Consider the following 20,277-nt stretch of genomic DNA (forward strand, 5'->3'; position numbering starts at 1 on the left):
AGGCTAACCTTAAATATTTCAGGAAAATGCCACAAGTGAATGCATTTGTTGAAGGTTTCTTGAAAGAGTTGACATTATCAGAACACAAATTTTGACTTACAAGTTGAGCAGCTTTGCTTGGAGTACTAGCAAGCATATTGACAAAACATACAATTCTGTCAGCTGTCATTAATTTAGTACTTTGACCTTTGCAATCCAGTGGGAAATCTAGCAAAATGCACTACATTACTAAATGTATTTGAATCAGAAATACAATACAAATAACCTGTCAATTAATTTGGCTTCCAGTCCTAGCATGAACTTGAATTTCCACAGCAATTTCCTACTGGCACTTTCGGTACTGAAATGATAAGATGTTAAAAAAATATATATATCTTTCCCTGTTAACAGGGTTAGGAATTGGAGAAGTGATTTTGTAAAAGCACAAATATTTTACTTCTTTACTTTCCTCTTTCCTTAAGCTCTGCCTAGTTCACAGACCAGATGTTAAAGGAACCAAGCAAAACATTCCTGTGACTCACTTCAGTAACTTCAAGAACAAAGTCCTCAACAGCCCCACTTCTGAGGTATAACTTGTAGATGAACTGATTAACATATGTTGTATCTCTAAAGAAAATACAAAACTATAAATTAACACTAAAAACAATATTAGAAACAAACTAGCTAACAACTAAAACAGAAATCTTATGCTCCAAGGACATTCCTTGCAAACACTTGCACAAGTACTTTGCTTTGCACATGAAATACTCATCAAAATTAATCAGACAATTCACTGTATGTCAAGGTGTACAGATTTAAATCAAAATGATTGGAATCACCAAATTTAATCAGAAGTTAAATCAGTAAGCAGAAAAGCTTGACTTAAATCTTCCAGCTTAATCTTGTTTTTCATTTGTAGGGTCTTTTCCTTTGAAGAAAAGTTGAGTCTTTTTGGCTGGTATAATTTTTCATCTCTGCTTGCAACCAAGGAGCATTAGACACGATATAAACAGTGACCCACATAATTGTATCATTTAGTACAAATTTATTCAAAGTTTTACTTTTTATTAAGCATTAAAATAGTGAATGGATAATGTCTACATTTTATTATTTATTTGTGTCTATGCATACAGATGGAAAATTGTATCTCAGTTTAAGCTAAACAGAAAATAAAATATTGAATTAATTTAATCAGGGAGTAATCTCACTTAACTTCATCCATTTAAAAGTTAAGCATCTAGTCTCAGCCAGTAACTGAGGCCCTGGTTGCAGTTAGTGGAGAAAAGATGCAACTTTGGTGAGTGATTTCTCTTTTAATGATGAAATGATTTGCCATATCCAATGGCTATCTTCCCCCACTGACTAAAAAAAGGAAGGCAAACTCTTTGCCTGGAATTCAACAGCCAATGCTAGGTGGAATGTTTCTCACTCATATTATTTAAACTAAACACTTAAGTGCACTAAAGACATTAAAAATACAAAAAAAAAGCCTGCCAAAATTTACACTATTAAAGAAATAAAATATTTTCAAATGCAAAGGACATACTATCTATATTTTTCAATTGAAATAGATTGATTTTGGTTAGCACAGTCTTTAAAATATTAGACCTAGTAAGCAGTACCCTCTCTTGTATTTTAATCAAAGACTGAAAATGAAAAATAAGACCAACTTTCAGGCTTTTCTAATTTCAAATTGCTTATTTTAGCAAAGTACAGAACTCACTGAATAAACTGAAATGAAATAGTTCCCATGAAGATTAGGACATTTCTGTCAGAAACCGATTTTGCACTTCAGCAAACGTGTTTCAGGTGATTGGCCAATGATTTCCAGTGGTTCACTCAGATGCCTTTCTAAAAAGTGTCCACCTCAAACACAGTACGCTTAAATGTGGTTTTCTTGCTTTGTTTTTATACACACACCCACACCTTTTTTTTTTTTTTTTTTTTATACTGGGAATTGGCTGAATTGGCTCTAGGCAAAACAAATGTTCAGAAAGCACTCTTGCATAGTACTTTATCAACTTATTATAATCATATGGCTTGTCATTATAAGAATGTAAGCCAGTGTTAAAACAAGCATTTTGCAACCTCCACCATACAAATTTTCATCTAGACAACACTTATTTATTCAAATTAAAACAATATAAGAAAACTTAGTATTTTTTGTTGATTACCTAAAGAAAGAAAAAACCTAAAGCATGTCTTTCACCTTTACTTCAGAACTTTAAAATGAACAAACAAAGCAGTGTTTGTTAGTAACTGCTTATTACATTTCCTATGCCTGATGAAAACACTAAAGGCAGGGGGTGGGGTAGGGGGTAGGGGTGGTGGTCATGGTGAAATATTGAGAATTCTGCCTGCTGGTGCTTCTATTACGTAGAAAATAACATCTCCCCTGCCTCTGAGGTGTTCTGTTAACAATGTGCTGCTATAGACAATAAAGTGCTGTTTGGATGCTTGCTCCTTTCAAAGCAAATTTACAGCTAAAAGGAAAACCAGACATTAAAAGCACATACCTATACCATCACCACCACTCACATGAGACCTCTCTGCCTACAACCGAGTTGTGCAAACACAGATATTTAGAAGCTCACAATCTCAGAGGAAACCCTTTCTGTAAGACAAATTAATAAAATGAAGCTTTATGGTTGAAATATGCAAGGTTCTTAGAGACCGTCTACTCATAGATAAAAAGAGAGGATTGTATCTTTGTTCCTGAAAAAGATGAAAAAAACCATCCTACTTGAGCAGGATAGGTCTGTGATACCATGTTTAGGATAAAGCAGAACTTGAGGCACAGTACCTGAAATTGCAAATACTTCATTGAGGAGCTACTGCAGAAGTTATTTATTGTCAGCTCTATCTAGAAAACACATGAAGGATTCCTATCATAAAATCAATGCGTCACAACACCACTTAGAAAAATCCCTCTTTCTTGGCTGTGAGGTAGTCCATTTTGATCTATTATCCTGTGATAAAGGTAGGAAATGAAAATATAATAATGAGCATATCAACCTTGGATTATCCCTGATGACTTTCTCTGAACTTCTCCCAGTTCTATTACACCCTTTTTGGGACAGGGAAATCAGGACAACACACAGTGTTCAACGTACAAGTGCCTTGTATAAAGTTACAATCACACAGTGATGCTGTCACGTTTAGTTTTCTATTACTTTCCTAATAAGCCCTACATTTCTATTTGGTTTTGAACCACTCCTCTATGTTTATCAGAAGCTTTCATACTGTCCACCATAACCCTTAGATCAGGGGTCCTCAAGCTTTTTAACCAGGGGGCCGGTGCGCGGATGCAGTGGCAGGCAGCCATCTGCGGCTGCTTGGTTTCCCCCCCCAACCCCCAGCGGGGGCGGGGGGGTCTGTAAATACCAGGGGCCGGATTGAGGACCCTGGGGGGCTGTATCTGGCCTGCTGGCCGTAGTTTGAGGACCCCTGCCTTAGATCTTACTCTTCAGCAGTAATTACAAGCAGCTCAAGGTCAATCACCCTATTTGTGAATCATTTTTTCATTCATAAGCATGACTTCATATTTATTTCCACTGAATTTCATCTGCATGACCAGAGATATCAAGCCTGTAGCTCCCTACATGAACCCAAGAGCCTGTTATGAAAACAGTACCACATTCGCTTCCCTCCAGTCCTGAGAGTCCAAAGCAGTTTTAAGCAAGAGGCTGGGTACTGTCATTGTACTCACCCATGAGTTATGTGAAAACTCATAACTGAACACTTCCTCATCCTTGAAGCTTGCTACTTTTTAACACTTTTTTCCATAACACCTTCTACAGTCTTTTTATTTTCAACACATTCTCCACCACCTCCTCCACAAGATTTCTTTCTTCCATAATCACAATTTTCATTGTGAAAATCTCTACAGCTCATTTTTTACAGCGAACATCAACACAAAGACATCATTTAGATTTTCTGTTATGGTCTTATCTTCATCTCTTCCTCTATCTAATTCTACTGGATCTGCAGGCAGTCTTGCAGACTTGTTGGTTTTAGTGTGCGTGAAGAAATCTTCACTGTAATTTAATTTTCCGTTACTAATTTGTCCCCCAAAACTACAGAAAACCATGCCTACCAGAAAATAATCAATGTTTTCAAGAAGTCCAATGGAAAAAGCTTGTGAACGATTCACTACAGCATGAATAGGAGTCACTTGACCTGACCAGAAGCCTGTCAATTAAAATTCTAAGCATAAGTTAGTAATTTAGACTTCTACTAAAATCAATGCGTGTGTCAAGGGAAACTCCACAAAGTTTATCCCAGCTGTGTTAGAATGGGGTACATTACTTCTGGAAGAACCTCAGTCTCTCTGTTCATGGTGGTATATGTGAAACTGTATTTTACACACAAAGCTGTGTGAAATGACCTACATATATTGTCTCAAATCTAAAATATAAGACTTACTAATAGGCTGAAAGGAATGTTCAATTGCCCCCAGACAACATGAATTCACTAGGTAGTTGAAGGTTACTGTTGGAGAGAAGGTCAGTAGATTAAAATTTTAGAGTAGCATATGTTTGAGCAAAAAAAACAAAGCTCACACTGATGAAAAGACTTATGGTTAGTGCCCATATTTACCATGGGAGAAACCTTGGGCCCATATTCTTAAATTATGTGAAACTTGATTTCGAAGCGATGCTCAAATGACACTCCATTGCAGCAGCTTATGAATCTTGGTTTTTTTTCTAGCAGTAGTCAGGTTTATGTACTGAAGTGAACACTGTGAAGTCCAGCCATGGAAGATCTTCAGTCAGAGCCATTACCTTTTCAAACACCATAATCTTTTCAACACTGAGGTAACAAAGAGACATACCGCTACATGTGTGCATACAACTGTAGTTCAGAGTAGTTACTCCCCTGATTTAAAGAACTTTATTTACTTTCAAGAACTCTCCATCTAATGCCCATGCAGTAGTGTACAAAACCAAACACTTGAATTAACAGAACATGTTTAAATTAATTGCACTCATAGTGACTTCAACTGTGAAACTGTTTAAGCATTAAAGATGAATGATCAATGGGTAACTTCATAAATAGAAATCGGTAGACATGGATGTTATGGCCACTGTGTCTCTTCTAATTATCTGCACATGACAATTTCAGGAATCCTTCCAAAGGAAGATAAAATAAAGCCCTTTGTGCAGAATGAAAACATACAAACCATCTCATGTAAAAGGCAGTACTAACCCAGCAGTTCCTAGAAAATCACTAGATGAGGAGGAACCTCTTTGTTCCCTAATCCTCTTTAAGCAATCTCTGCAAACTCTGAACTGCTTTTCTGCATGCTGCAGACTGAGCAAATGCAGCTCTCCCTCTGAAATCAGTGAAGTTGTGGGGCAGTGATACAGCAAAAGGAAGAGGGACAACTGCAAGGCTAGAGTCGCTTACATTCCTACCTTCTCTGATCTATCAATGACATAGATGCCTCTTAAAAATAATGTTTCCCATTTCACTTCCAGGCAGGAACGGCTGCAGCAGAGCGAGGAGTTGTTTTCTTGTTTTCCCTAGCAAACAAGTGATTTAGGACTCCCTAAGATTATCAGGCACTTTTATCCCATGCAAATCTAAAACCCTCTCTGCTGCTGTTACAGATGGGACGTACAAAAACATACAAAAAACCATACCTACTCCTTTCCTTCTCTTCCCCCCAACCCCACCCCAAAAAAAACTCCTTCGGAGGGAGTAAATAGCAAACTGATGGCCCTTCACAGGGACTGCCACCTTTGACAATTCAACCAAATTAGAGGATGTGAACCATTAGTGCCAGTTACCTTCAGGCACTGAAGGTGACACCTCCATTAGGAAAGCATGCCTGGAAGCTGCAGATATGCCTGTCTGTCGCTAGCTGGTGACTCATCCCATCCTAATGCAAGTATCTGAAGTAAGGAACACTCACCTCTCCCCATTAGCTTAAGACAGAGACTCCCTCATTAGTATAAACTTAAGCTGTGGTCAAATAAACAGTAAAAATTTTGTATTTTGCTGTAGTTATTTCAAGAAACGGTCTCCATCAAGAGAAGTAACACAGATTTTTTTTAAAAAAATCATCCAAAAGATGAATGAATGTTTGAAATGTTGAAAGTTAATAACAATGTCCTAAATGCAACTTAAAATTAGCAGGAGAAGTAGATCTATACAAGAAGTATAAACATGAAAATACTCGGGCATAGAAAGAGTAAAACAAAACCAAAGCACACGGAGAGAAATAATGCATCTTTCAGGTTGTCTAGTCAGCTCTAATTATCAACAATAATCAGTCCCTATTCAGAGGCAGAAAACTAAGACAGCCTCGGTGACAGGAACTGGAAATGCTATTACCTGACATCTATAGTAAACCCTACCCTGAATCAAACACTCTAACTCCAGGGCTGACACAAAAGCCTACTTGGTCTTGAGTTCTCCAGTTTAAGACTTCACAACGACTCTAAGCAAAGATCCTGACAAAATGCCCAAGAGACATTTGTTCTCTTTTCAGGAAAAAAACCAACGTTTACAATGCGCAACTTGGAGTTCCCTTGGCAACAGCTCCAAGACCTTCACAATGCTCCCTGGCACCCATCCACTGCGCACTGCTTTAAGCAACAGCAATGCAGAGAAGTCATCTCCTCCTGTTTTTGTCTAATTTTTTTTAAGTGGAATTGTATTTTCTACTGACAGTGAGAAGTAAACAGAAATATCCATTTTATTAAAATGCTCATTTTAAAAAATAAAAAAAATAATTTCTAAGCCATTAATATGGCAGATATCTGGGCAGCAATAGGAAAAAAAAAACGCCACTCTATTGGGTAACTACATTTAATTACCTGAGAATACCTAAAATCCTGAACATTGCCCGGCCTCCTCCCAGATTATTATTTGTAGTCAACCTGACCCAGCACTATAGACATCTAAAAGTCTGATCTTTATCGCCTATGCAGGACTGGAGCATCAACCCCCCGGTTATCTATTTCCCTGTCTTGGAGCCACACACCTTTCAGTTTGAAACACAAATGCAACAATATCTGTGCTCAATACTAATAAATAAATAAATAAATGACAAGTATAAGGCAGGAGGAAGTTTCTGAGCTGTTAATCTATACTGTTTAAGCACTCCTACATGCTGCCAAGGTTAACATCTGAATGGACTGTCTGCCACATACATCTCAGCACAGATACAGTATTTTTATAATACAAAGGTGATGTTTACATAAATGTGCCACCCTCATTCTTTTTCTCCAAGGCTCTGGGTTTGTTGGTTGGGTTTTTTTTCCGGTTTGGATACTATAAAATAATCTGTTTTCAGGAATATTACTTTGAGATGTGTCAAGCAATAGCATCATCCAGGTTGTTTTAAAAATGTTTTATTGAAAATGTCCTAAAACCAGTCACATTTTTAAGGTCCAAATTTTATTAAACTTGTATTTAAAATCTAAGACCACTACTTTGATGCCTGGGGGTAAGCTCTAATTTCACTTACACATCAGTTTAGAAGTATTTTGTTCAGGATTCTATGTTATCTTCTTCATTTCTAGGTCTGTCCTCAAAAAGGCTAGAAATTGTGTTTCTGGCACTGATTTGAATACTTTCACACCATTATTGAAATTGCATTAAGGATGAAAACCTATTTGATGTCCAAATATACTTGTAAGCCAGGTGTATTAAAGTCATGATAAATATTTTTTGTAAATAACAATAATAATAGTAATTATGATGCTCAGAAAACATTAGAATCTGAATGACTTTTCCTATGTATGAGTTAATGGTATATATAAGCTGACCTGGGTAAAATGTCTACCCAGAATATAAATTCTGAGCATGAAGATTTTTGTCTACAGTTGTGGAACATTATAGCCTTAACCTAAGCCAGCCTGCTTACCAAAGACAAGGTAGATATAGACACGTGCTTGGGATCAACATGTTCTTGGGTCAGAAAGCACTTGCTGCACTTGCACTTCTGCTGACATGGGAGCTAGTAAGATTCATTTAAAGTGGTGCTTGCTGATGCATAGTGCACCTTCTGCGTGGACATATTCAAAGCCTATTGCAGGGGGTTTCGGTGATGCATAATGTTACCCAATTCATTTTAGCCACATGTAAACAACTCAGCAGGAAGGATTCAAATATGAATGATAAGTAGGAGACACTTAACATGAAGTATGTTAGGAAAGCGTTGTGGAACTTACTATTTGCAAAACAATGCAAAATACTCAGATTAAATATTTCTAGATGTTTGAAGTTGTTAATCATCACATACTTCACTTCCTCAGGGAACAGAGAATATGTTAACAAAATTCTTTTATTATTAAATCAGAAGACAGATTTTGAACAGAACGTGCATATCATGAGGGACTCTGTGTTGACAAAGTGCTAAGAATAATGGCCAGCAGGTCAGGCGTTTAGCCTCTTTTGCTGCAATGCAAAGCATCATTTATCAAAATATTTAACAAGGTTGCAGTTTTATGAAGAATAGATTTTTGCTTACAATGCAGAGAAAGTGGCAGCAAAAAGTATAGCATATTGCAAACAACAAATGTACCACATAAAAGACTTAAAAATACAGCTACCTTGTGACCTCCAACACTGCATATAAACCCATGTATTATATAAAAATCACATTTATTTTAAAAACAAAGTAATAAAAAGAGAAAGAACCAATCAACAAATTATTTTTCTGAAAAGAGAATACAAAGCTTGCATTCAGACTTCCTCACCTGAAGCATTAAGTTTTCACCAGGAAAGTAAATAATGCCCATATGACAGCTCCACCTCAGGATGAGACTGCAGATGTCCAAGGGTGGCAAGGAGACAAGGAATTATTTTTTTCTTAAAGACTGTGAAGTGTCAGGAAGGTTGTTCTGAGAAGACTGTTCAGTTCCATAACTCTGGCATTTTCCCTTTTGCAACAGGCTTATCAGGCCGAGCAAATACAACAGCTTGAGTCAAGAGTTCACATTCCTTTTCACAAGCATCTACACACAAGATTATGTGGTTTTAACCATCTTATGCTAGTGCACAGAACTGACAACTGAACAGTAGTGTCTACCACCAGCCTACAGCACTGAACTTGAGGAAAAGGAAAGCAACAGATTTGGTTTCAAAAGCAATCATTTCTAGAAAAGCCAAAGCATAACTGCTCTAAATGAGTACAGATGTTTTAAATCGGGACAAATTTTGGAAATTTTGTATTTTATTGTATTGTGAAGGAAACGCCGAGAGGCGTCTCTATAAACCTAATATTCACATACAAGAACCCTATAAGCATTTAAGCAGTCTTTAAAAAGTACAGAAAAATAAAATATTTTTGTAATTACACTAATTTCCTCTTCCAGATCCTTCTCCTGTAATTTGCATTTCTTCCCTAGATTAATTTTGCCAGGTCTTTGCTATCTTCATAAATTTTTAAATGCTGCCTTGATCTTCCCCATTATTCACCTGTTATGACACAGAACAGATCTGATGCTGATGCAGGATTACAGCTTACTAATTTATTTTTAGTGGCTTGCATTATTCCTTCCTACAGAGATTAAGTATAGTAGAGTACTTTCTAAATCATGTATCTTTGCCTTGGAAGTAAAGAGTGACAGAGCTAAAGAAATGTAAATCAATAAATCAGTAAATCAATCCAGTGTAATTTTCAGTGTCCAAAAAATGCTTCTCTAGGTATCAGTTTTCCAGTAGGAATATCTGTTTTTTAACTCTTCAATCTCGTTCCACTGCAATTAACAATAAAACTCTTGGATAATTCTGAAGGGCCGAACTGACCTAAAAATCTACTCTATAAGACATGCAAATATAGCAGTATTTTAATGCCCTGACTCAGAAAATATTGCTTATACTGATAGAAGTAATATTTTTCCTTAAAATTTAGAAGCAAAACCAATGAGAGGTTAAATTACATTTTCTGCACATTGCCTTTAGTAAAGTTACTTGGGAATAATCACGACCAAATTTCATGTCATCGCAATAAATTTATGTATCAATTCACCTTATCCTTGAATCACAGGCTTTTGAGGAAGGAGTCCCAGCATCAGGTTGGAAACCAGGAAAGCATGAAACAACACACCAGCCATCTCATCATCCCCCAGAGCCCACATGGCGAACCTTTTTGTTGTGGCAAAAAGAACTTTTTGAAGTTTAAAACAGCTAAAAAAGTAAAAAAAAAATAAGAAAAAGAAATAAAAACTTCCTTGATGAGCCTCATGTTAAGTCACACCTAAGTACCCAGGCCAGTGAAATGGAGCTGCAGGCAATCTGCAGGCTCAGAGCTACATTTAGCTCCAAGGTTGCAGGTTTTTTCCTCTTGATCAGGACTGAACAGAAGATGAACGTGAAAACACCAACCAAGGATGTGAAAAACCTATGCTGATCTCCCCATAGCAGGTTATCCATTGTTAAACCTCTTGTTCTGATATTTCCAATGTCAAAAAATAAAGGTGTAACACCAGGGCTCCTGAAGATTTAAAAAAACCCACACAAACCCAACAGTTGGAAGCATCCATTTTCACTCCTTTTAAATTGAAACAAAATAAAATAAATCAAAAAAAATCAGGTTTTGAAATAGCCACCCTCTCTGATAGATCCATTGTCTAGCTTACGTGCTCTTCAAAGTAAATACTCCATCTCACATGGTTGCATATTGGCTGAAGTAGCAAGATCGTCTACCCATTTGAAGACCCTGTCTGTATTAATTTATGCATTAAAATAAGATAAATGCATAAGATCTCCTGTGACTGTAAGAGTTAGGAGAATAAGAACGTGAATTTGAATGTTTTATAGCTGTTCTCTTTCAAATATTTACCTGCTCTTCTATAATATATCCCATTTTTTGTTCTCATTTCTTTCTTTTTTTCCCATTTTTTATTTCTTTGGTTTCATTCCTTATCTGTTCTTGCAGTTGCTTTTAGAAATGGAATTTAGCACCTCTGTTTCCAGATTAAATAGTCCATGAGGAGATTTAGCACATGCAGAGGAGCTGATTCTGCTAGGTGCTAAGCACACCAGTCACACTCTGAGCATCAATAATCACAGCTAGCTTCAGCTGGCTTAGAAGTGGCAGCATTTTATGGGATTCTACCCTCTCAAAGAAGAGGGAAAAAAAAGTAAAAACAAAAATACAGCCATGGCTTAAACACAAATGAAGGAAAATGTTGCAATATAGATGTGATATAATGTAATTGTGATGGGAATTTTTTGTACATTACCTAAAGCCAGAATTACCAATGTTCTTTTAAATCAAGCATCAGGTGTTAAATACCGTATGTACTGAAAACCTCACTCTTGTACAGCTGACCTATCCTGCCAGCCTCTAGAACAGCATAAAAATCTGAAGACAGCTTAAGAGAGTTTCTGAAACTTAAGATAAACATACATCATAATACAGTGACAAGGAAAATTTTTGTATGCTGTAATACTCTACTCAAAGCCAAAGAAAATAATCACAGCGTATGTTTAAAAAAATGCTAAGATTTTGAAGAAAAGAAAGTAACTTGATTTTTTTGTGATTCAGCCTCCCAAAGTGTTCCTTGGTCTCTTAGAGTGACATACAGTTTGAGGCATGAATCTAGCATTTCCCTATGGGATATCCTACTTAAATTACCTAAGGTAAAAAACAAAAAACAAAACCAAATGAGAACTGTTTTCTAAGTTCTGGAAAATCAAGCATACCGAATTACAGGTATTAAGTCTGGTTAAAGCTGAACCAGCCCCAAGAAATCACCTTTCTCCACCTTAACAGTGTATTTGTGCATGTCGAAAGCTAAGACATACAGGTACTCAGACTTTTTACAGTGGTGGGAGAGCTGAAAACAGTAGAAAGTCTCAGTCACTCATACAAGCACTTCAGTTTCTAGTGGTTTTATCCTCACAGTATCCATCTAGTGTCCTGACCATAAAGGAAAATAAAGAGAGTTGGAGATTGATTTTATTTAACTTCAGCAACTCAAAGTTACTACTTATATTTAGTCTGAATGTGCTTTTGCACATGTGCGCTTGCAGTCCAGAAAGCCAACCATGTCCTGGGCTGCATCAAAAGAAGCATGGCCAGCAGGCTGAGGGGGGGGGATTCTCCCTCTCTACTCTGCTCATGTGAGCCACACCTAGAGTACTGCGTTCAGCTCGGGGGCCCCTTGGACCTGTTGGAGTGAGTCCAGAGGAGGGCCACGAAGGTGAACAGAGGACTGGAGCACCTCTCCCATGAAGACATGCTGAGAGAGTTGGGGATGTTAAGCCTGGAGCAGAGAAGGCTCCAGGGAGACCTTACAGCTGCCTTCCAGTACATAAAGGGGGCCTACAAGAGTCAGAGAGGGACTTTTTACAAGGGCATGTAGTGATAGGGCAAGGAGTAATGGCTTTAAACTGAAAGAGGGTAGATTTAGATTAGATATTAGGAAAAAATTCTTTACTGTGAGGGTGTTGAGACACTGGAACAGGTTGCCCAGACAAGCTGTTGATACCCCATCCCTGGAAGCACTAAGGGCCAGGCTGGATGGGGCTTTGAGCAACCTGGTCTGGTAGACCTAGTTGGAACTAGGTGATCTTTAAGGTCCCTTCCAACCCAAACCATGCTGTGATTCTATGAATTAGATGCTTCAGCTCCTACAGTGTTGGAAGACAGTGAACCAGCACATCCGGAAGTTCACTTGTCCCAGCATTTCACAAACCTACCTTAGACTGTGCTGAACCAAACCTGGTGGTACTTACCTCTCCTCACTGGTTACAAGGGGCTCCTAGCTAATTAACAGATTAGACTCAGGCTAACACAGCTCCATAGGCAGCTACAGTTCATTAAACCATTTCCAAAAAGTAAGTCAGAGTCATACTTAGCTATAACTTTATGGACTCAAATTATATGGACTTGCTGATCTTGACCACAGTAATATAGTAAACATCACACAGGGAAAAATTAACAGACCAAATTCACAGTTATGCCACGTCCTTGTTTAGTATTTTACTCAGTGGATCATCCTGCCTCTTGGAATTGCACACATTTTTAAAATCAGGCATATAAGGATGCCTTCTTATTTTCACAGGACTACAAGGCATTTACTCAGTAGGAGTGTGGCTTACATGACTATCAAAGTAGAAGTCAGTGAAACAATAAGTTGGCTGTGCTCATGAAGATTAACCCCACCTTTTTTTTTTTTTTCCTTTAGTAGTTTTAAACCACTTGTATAACCTGACATCAGGTTCTGTTTTGTTTTAGTAAAACTGAGACATATATCTATAGCCAACATACAAGTAAATACATAATTGGAACATACTTTGGAGGTATGCAGAGACATTCGGAAAGCGAGGTTTAATTATTATTACCAACACTCTTAACCACTATGCCACATAAATTAAAGTTCTGTAAATTCACTTAGCACAAGATCCAGTTACTTTTTTTGAACTTGTACAGAAAGCTAGCTTGCTAGGGATCCATTACAGCACCTAGACAGCCAGGTGTTCAGTATGCAGTACAGATATGCAGTACAGATGATGCTAAATGCCAACCCTTCTTCTTCTTCCTGCCCACCTTTCCCCTCCATCTCCTCTTATTCAGCAAAATAGTTCAGAGGCAGCTCATTTTCATGAGCTCCGTAGGCTTAAACCTGGTTTTGAAATTCCTGACATACTACTGTGCTGACAGGAAAATCCAGCAGCCTTGGATTCAACAATATAGAAAAAAGAAGCAGGACAGATGACTATGAACACCTGGAAGAGTCCCAGGTCTGACTTTCAGGAAGCATGTTTAAACCACTCATGCAGTTAAAGCTGTATCATGAAGTTATTAAATCTTTTAATGAAAACATGTTTCTGAATGCTGAAGTAAAGCTGGTGATTTCAGATACATTAATTAAGGGAGCATCATGCTGAATACATCCACTGCTTAATATGCTGTTATAAATGTCATATGTGCAAATGAATGCAGTCTACCTGTCAGCAGTGGTTTTTACTGTGCTTCAGGGCAAGGCACAGGCAATCAAACAATACCAAGGGAAGAAGTGCACGTTTGGGTTTTCAGTCTGCATTGCCTTCCAAGTGGGACTGAGAGCCTCACCATTCCTACTGAGCACACGTTGCAAGGAGGAGGCAGAATTCCTTCCATCAAATTTACAGGGAAATAAGAAAGGGGGGGGGGGGGGGGGAGGGGGGGAGGGGAGGGATGCGGGCAGGTGCGCGGATAGAAGGAAGGAAAAAAGACAAAGCTGACTCTAAAGAAGTCATTTCATTGTGCACAGTATGTCTGTTGATGAATAAAACAAAGGCAATTTGATTCATTAAATAGAGACTGCCAGTTTGTAAACACAGACTGCAGGCTATTGATTTAACTGAGCAAATTCCATCTATACTGCGATATTGTAGGGATGCACTAAGTTTTTTATTTAACTCCAAGCAATTTAGCATATTCCTCTGCATCGTGCTTTTAGCTCTCATTAACAAGTGTTTATTTAATAGCCCTTGTAGTGGGAGTATCGCATGTGTGCAAATTCTTGTAACCTCTGTTAATAGTCTTTCAGCTCAGGGATACAAGACTCAGTTCTGGTAAGTAGGAAAGATGGTCAGATGCCTTTAGCAAGGATCAAGCCTGACAATACTGGTCTTCATGTTTTGCTGTGGCAAGGCTGTAATTGGAAACAATTTTTTGAAGCTAGGCCAGACCCTGAATCTATCAAAACATTCAGTGGACTTCAGAACTGCAAGATATTGGTTACCAGAGCCTAAAATTAAAATGTCATGGTGTCTCTGTCTGGAACTAGCAGGAAGTCAGTGCCTGAAACTGCATTTTAGATAATAATTTCCCCTACAGTAGAGAGAAAGCCTGTAAGCAGAACAATGCCAACACCTTTCGGTTCCATCTGCATTAAGTATGAAATTTGGAAGAGCTGCTCTGTTGCAGTCTTACAAATAGAGGACAAGGGAACAAGCCAGGAAGAAAGAGAGGATTCATTTAGTCCAGCTATTATTATTTTGGAGACCAATTCATACAAAGTCATGCTCCACTGAGTGCCTCACTTTCTCTGTTTGGAAAAGTATATATTTCCATGAAGCTGCTTGCCTGCTTTTCATCATATTCCCAGAGACTACTCAGCAATATAGCATGCCCTAGGAAAGTACACCCTACTTTTTGTTCCACAGAAGTTGTCATTCATCATCTTTTATTAAGTCTCAAGGTAAAAAAAAATCATCTGTTTACTTCAGTTACTGAAATAAAGCAATTCATCACAGCCCATTAATTCTGTATGAATTACTGGCAGCAGGCATAACAGATTTACTGTGGTCCCTGCCCTACAGATCAAAAGGTAAAATCTTGAACAAATGGAAAAATTACTGGAAAATTTCAATGTAGAAATGATTTAATGTAAGTTCTCTTCTGCTTGCTAAATGTAAACTGACTTTTCCTGGTTGTTTTGTTTTGTTCTTTTTATATTTTTTCTTTTCCTTTTTCTTTTTCTTTGTCAGGGGCTTGAATACATTTATAATGAGCCACTACAGAAAAAGAAGATTAATAATGGTTAAAACTGGTGCTTCTTATAGCACAGAAAAAAACCCTCTCACTATAATGTACCAGAAGAATGAGAGAAATTACAGGACTTTTGATACTGCAGAATTGGAATTTTGCAGCTTCCCTGAAGATTTTGCTTATGTCCCTTGAAGGATTAATAGAAAACTACAAATCATACAGATACAAAACAAATATTCTCCAATCTAGGAAAATGCAAAATAACCATTTCCTAAGCACATATGGCACTTTGAAAGCAATGGGCAATGGAAAGGACCATGTTTAGGCATATGCCATGATTAGAGATAAATGAAAAAAATCACATATATTGGTACTTCGTCTTCTTCCCAAATGATGACCCAATTCTGTTCGTTGCCAGCTGGTCTATGACAGAGCAATCTGGGCAATCAGCTGGGAAGAAACTCTAAGCCAAACACGATAGTGATCTTTGCTTCTACAGTGACAAACTTTAAAATGCCATCTCAACTTCCATGTGCTATTTCTTACAGCCAAGAAATCTTATGATCTCCTTCCGTAATAGGACTGACTGCTACAGCTACAGACAGAAAAAGAGTTTATTGCAACTGAACAAAGCTCAGCTGTGCCGAAGGTATTTTTCAGACCAGAACAAGCTTCTGTGGAAACTAAAAACCTCACCATCTTATTTTTTTTCCAATGCAATAGGCACTCCTTTGATTACAGCATATATATGGTGCACACATAATTTGGACCCCCCCCTTAGAAGTACAACAATGTTGTATAAACAATCTCCCACATGGAGAAAGAAAAAGAATGAACTGGATATGAGAAACATTAGCCAAGCTACTAAGCATGTTTCTGCAATGCAGTAAGAAACTCCCTGATAATGGTGTTGTCAAAAAAGTGGATTTGTGGCCTGGTGTGCAATTAAATTAATTTTCACACACTCAGGGAGACATCGTTTATTTATTTCAGGTTTGCACGGAGCTGGGGGCTAGGTGGTATTCCACAAAGCAAGCCCACCAAACGGAACTTTTCATGACGTATTTATGCATATTTTATATATATATATATATATATATATATATATATATATATATATATATATATATATATATATATAACATATATATAACATATATATATAACATATATATATATATATATAACATATATTAGTTTCCAAATCCATCCTCTTTACACTGATTGGCCTGTAATTTGCATATACTTATAATATGGTTACACAACTATTTCTACTATCATGCATGCTCAGGGGTCTTCACCTGGACAGGAGTCTTTTTGACCTAGGGGTGTGATTTTCAGCATTATAATGAGGGTAGTTCAGTAAAGGATACATGGACCTCAAGTTTTCCTGCCAAGTTGGCAATGCATCCTCAAGTATTCTTATTAACTGTTTCTTCAAAGCCTAATTGTTCTAGAGTGTCCTTGTTCAAAGAATGGGTAACTGTACTTTGTGATTACAGCCTAAACTTGTCAACTTAACGTATACAAAGCATACCCTGCACAAAACCATCAGATCATTCTAAATTTCTGAGTTATCTGTCAAGGATGGGAGTAGTAAGAATATAAATAGCAGATGTGGAACAAGCAGGCAAGGGGAGAGGATAAATTATTTAAAAGAAAATGTGGCACATCCTATCTTTATAAAGGATTAATACTGCTCATTACATAGGTACTTGCAAATAGTTTGTATAGAAAGTGATAAATATATATTACAGAACTGATAACAGGGTTCACAATCATTTCTGGAAGGAATAAGGCAGTGCAGGCTATTAAAATTCACATGAAAGATTTGTTAAAACCAGCGACATCAGCTTTTAGTGGCGGGTAAATGAAAGTAGCCCCAGCAGTCACCGTAAGGTCACCTCCATTTAAACAATAAAACTGCTCTGTTGTAGTCAGTTGGTTTGGACTTATTAAGAGGGCATTTGCCAGCTCAACAAAGTGCAGTCTTATTCCTGTTAAGCTTCTTCTCATCCAGCATCTTTCCTCTTGATTATTGATGTCTTTAGTCAGGTACAAAAGCACTGCTGCTAAACCTACTGCAAGTCACCTTCTATAAATCTGTTTGGAAGTTTGATCACAGGGTCAAGGGACTCTGACAGCGTGTTTATGCATCAAACACATATCACACCTACATTAAAAATTTATTTTACCTCTTGACTCTCCCCATGCATTATATCCTTCTGTATCTCTCTGGACCAGGGCTCTGAAACCAGAACTGGCTTGGTATTTGTGTCTGGCACAGTGTCAGAATTTAACAAATAAGAATTAGTAACAATATTCTGGAGGGTGTTGTGCAGTGACAGAGGAAAGCTGTCATGAGGTCACACATCAGCGGTGTCTGCTCACTGCCAGTGGGCTTTAAAGGGTTTTGAGGAGAACTCCTGCAGAATACTGAGCAGGAGAACCCCTGCGGAGTCACTCATCCAAACCCTGTATCCTGCTACCAGAAATAACATCCTAGGGAATCAGTTTGGGGAAAGCAAAAAAGGCAAGGATAAATAAAATAAGCAATAAACCAGACACATACATACACCTAAACTGCTTGGAAGTGAAAACTCAGCAGGGAGTTAAATATTACTACATAAACTGTGACCACACATGAAACAGGCAGTCTTGAAGACCCTCCAATTTCCATGCAGTTTAATTGTGAGTTCTTTGCTCCTTCAGGAATTAAATCAGTGAGAACCATACGATTTAAAGTGGCTTGTTGTGGGCTCTATCCCTTGCAATCAGTACCTAGTTTCATTTTTTCATGAATGCTGCCTCATTCTTGCAAGCATTATTTCTCTGCTCCTGTATAACCAGATTGCAGAAAAAGGTATGCAGGAATTTTTAGATGGAAGAGTCTGTCGCATTTGAATGAGACAGCTCCACTCTCTCATTTCAAATCATGCCAAAGAGTAGATGCAGAAGCTGTAAATGACATGCAACTAAGGGCTCAACAGGGCATTTATAAAAAAGATTGAAATGCAAACTGAGTGGTCAAAATAAAAAAGGATGAGCCTTGCCTTTTATTTTCTAATTAAAAATCCACTGCATTAATGCCTTATAATAAGTTAAAAGGGGTAAATGAATGATTTTGACAATATTTGCAGAACAAAGCAAAACATACATTTTTCTGTGACTGACAGAGGCACCCTTCTTTCCTCTTATACTTTTATTAATTCAATTACTGAATTCTTTGAAACTCTACTCTCCCACTGTTTCCACTTGCCCCCAGAATGAAAAGTTTCACCTTGACACTACCTTTTCCACAAAAAAAAAAACATTTCTACATTCATGGCTGGTGTGGAATTATCAGTCCCAGAGAACTGCATTCACACCCAATTCATTTCATGGGAAGAGGATGAACAGCAGAAAATTGCTTTCTAGAAATCCTCCCAGCCCAAGCATGAAGATGATCATTTTAATGTCAATTTGGATGCATGCTGTTGTGACAGCCAGTGAGTATGCTGGCTGGGATTTACACATTCAAATAATAGTTGAAGTACTTTGTTTTATGATGTCAGCTATCCAGGATCATTGCAGTTGCTACATACTTCAGTGAAGAATCAAATCAAACTATACCGGGTTAACTTCACATTCCATACATTCTCAGCACTTCTTGGTATTTTCAGTTCTTGGTAAAATCTAGGTGCAGTTATCCCACCAGTCCTTTTATTGTCACAGGAAAAAAATTAAAGAACTCAAAATGACCTGCCATTATTTCAAAAAGTTTTAGACCTGAGTAATTTTTGACATCACTTCTGATGATTCCAGAAGGGTGAATGTTTCCTGAACTAAGTGCTAGAAAGGTACAAGGAACACTGCGCCAAAGCGGAAAAAAAAAGGAGCTCCTTATTAAGGCAGCTATTCACCTTAAGAGCTGCATCCACAGTGTGCTTCCAAGCCACGTGCACGCAACAGCAAAACATCCTTTATGAATCAATGAGGATGAAAATTGCATTTGATGCTGCCTTGAACAAAAAGCAATTAAAATGAAAACAGCACTGTGTTTCATTCATTCATTCACTGATATTCTCTGACCATTAGTAGATACAATCCTTTACTGTATTTGCCGATAGTGAAGAGAATCAAAAGTGCTAGAATTCATCTTCTCAGGGCAAGATGCAGCTGTGATGTGGATGGACAAAGGAACAAAAAGGAAAGGAGGGGGTTGCACAAGGAAATACATGTGTTGTGTGACCAGGGAGCTCCTGCCTCATTCAGCAGGTTATGAGAGCTGCATGGCAGCGCAGCCGTAGCCACTGCTCACCTGTGACAGCAACCCCTGTGTCCCTGGGACAGGCAACTGCACAACCCTGCAGATGCACCACATGAAACAGGATTGGGATCGTGCCCTCTGGTTTTAACGGGGAGCTAATGCACTCCGAGTGCTCCCCACAAGCAGGCTGGGCCTGAGGTCACTTATTCTGGAAAGCTGCAACAAACAGTCGAGCACCACTGTCTCCATAAATCACCTCTCAGATATTACTCACCATGCAGGCACTCTCTCCATCGTTGTTGGTTGAACATTAACTGCTCAGATTCACACTTAAAACAGATCCAGAAGTCCTCACCCAAGTGAAAAAGCTGTTCTCGACCACTTCTCAGTGGGTAGTTTGTGCCTGTCGCCATTTCAGCATGGTTTGCCATCACCCTGTCCTTGCACCAAAAAGAACTTTACCTAGGAGGCCTTGATTTTCCCCAACCCTAAATTCTCCATAAAATTTCAAGCTACCAAAGTTACCCAGATTCAGGTAGGAGTGTTCTGGATGTTGAGGAGAGACTGGCAGAGGCCAGGTTTAGCTCAGTGTGCAGACACATCTCTG

General features: G+C 38.0%; 1 protein-coding gene across 1 annotated transcript in view; it reads right to left on the reverse strand.

The window, feature by feature from the left end:
• Positions 1–20,277, reverse strand: part of PLXDC2 (plexin domain containing 2) — a 272,130-nt gene that overhangs the window by 187,856 nt on the left and 63,997 nt on the right. The gene's annotated exons all lie outside the window — the stretch shown is intronic.

This window comes from Falco punctatus (assembly GCF_963210335.1).
Source record: "Falco punctatus genome assembly, chromosome: 4".
Taxonomy (NCBI): domain Eukaryota; kingdom Metazoa; phylum Chordata; class Aves; order Falconiformes; family Falconidae; genus Falco; species Falco punctatus.